At 46.0% G+C, this 1,608-nt stretch overlaps 1 pseudogene; it reads left to right on the top strand.

The window, feature by feature from the left end:
• The first annotated feature begins 459 nt into the window (after nt 1-459).
• Nucleotides 460-578, top strand: LOC120299805 (annotated as a pseudogene).
• The last annotated feature ends 1,030 nt before the right edge of the window (nt 579-1,608 follow it).

Genomic DNA, 1,608 nt, shown 5'->3' with positions numbered 1-1,608 from the left:
TGTGATTTACATTCAGATGCTTGGCAACTGATTCATATTTATGACGGTCACAGTGTCCCAGGGTCACATGAAGTGACCAAAACCTGCTGCAACCACCCAGCAGACGGGGGGGGGGGGGAATAAAAACCAAACACCCCCACCCCACCCCTCAGCCAATCCTCAACAGAAATGCTCACAACAATGAAAACCTCGGACAGGAGGAAGAGCGTCGCTGGGTGGGCAGGCAGGTGTCTGGCTTGGTTGTGGCTTGGGGGACACTTTTTTCAGTGCCATTGTAACTTTGAACAGTCATTGAGCAAACTGTTGTAAGTCGAGGACTATCTGTACTTTATCACTTTTTTCCTTTTTTTGGGGGGTCATCAAGTTTTTGACACCTTGCTAGGCGACTGGTGGTCCTCGGATGTTGCCATCTCCTAAAAGTGGTACAGTGGGTGAAAAGGTTGAAAAGCCCTGTTCTAGGTCTAGGGCCATACTACCCTGAACACGCCCAATCTTGTCTAATCTCGGAAGCTAAGCAGGGTCTGGCCTGCTTAGTACTTTGATGGGAGACCGCCTGGGAATGGCAGGTGCTATAGACTGTTTAATGAAAAGAAGGAGTAGGAATGACATGATAGCAGTGTTCCAATATCTCAGGGGCTACCACAAAGAAGAAGGAGTCAAGCTATTCCCAAGGCAGGACAAGAAGCAAGGGATGGAAACTAACCAAGGAGAGAAGCAACCTAGAACTAAGGAGAGATTTTCTGATAGCTAGAACAATTAATCAGTGGAACAACCTGCCTCCAGAAGCTATGAATGCTCCAACCCTGGAAGTTTTTAAGAAGAGACTGGACAGCTATTTGTCTGAAATGGTATAGGGCAGTGGTTCTCAATCTTTTTAATGCCACGACCCCCAACCGGTCATAAGTCGAGGACTACTCAACCGGTCATAAGTCGAGGACTACTCAACTGGTGCAGCACCGTTTGCAGAATGGGACTTTTGGCGGGCTCAGCAGGGCAGAGACAGCCTGGACAATTCCTCTTGGCTTTGGAAAGCCAACAGAATTAGACTCTATTCAAGAGAGTCTATTCTATTGGTTTCAAAAGCCAATAGAATAAAAGGGAGTAGCACAGCTAAGGAAAAGGGGGGGAAAATGGCGGACTGCGTTGTTTGTCGACCCCCATGAAATGGTCATTCGACCCCAAATGGGGTCCCGACCCACAGGTTGAGAACCACTGGTATAGGGTTTTCTGCCTGAGCAGGGGGTTGGACTAGATGACCCCCCGACTCTGTTGTTATTCTGTTGTTCTGTTATTATGAACAAAGGTATGAAGGAAAATGCTTAAGTAAAACCTAGACATGCAAGCTTATTTGCAGTAGTCAATATGTGATGATGAAATTGAAAACAAGGTCTGGGAATTAAGTCTTTGGCAAATAATGCCTTCCATAGAAATTAACTCCCACATTTCTTTATGTAACTAGCCATGGCAGTAATATGTCATATTAGTAAGACACGGTGATTTTTCCTTTACAGAAGTTTCTCCTTAGTTCTAGGATGGTTCTCTCCTTGATTAGTTTCCACCCTTCCACTATTCTCCAGAGCACCAGAGGGCAGGACAAGAAACATGGTT

This window comes from Crotalus tigris, unplaced genomic scaffold (genome assembly GCF_016545835.1).
Source record: "Crotalus tigris isolate CLP2741 ecotype Arizona unplaced genomic scaffold, ASM1654583v1 scf7180000024315.672297, whole genome shotgun sequence".
NCBI classification, from domain to species: Eukaryota; Metazoa; Chordata; class Lepidosauria; order Squamata; family Viperidae; genus Crotalus; species Crotalus tigris.
This window is presented reverse-complemented; position numbering and strand designations above follow the sequence as displayed.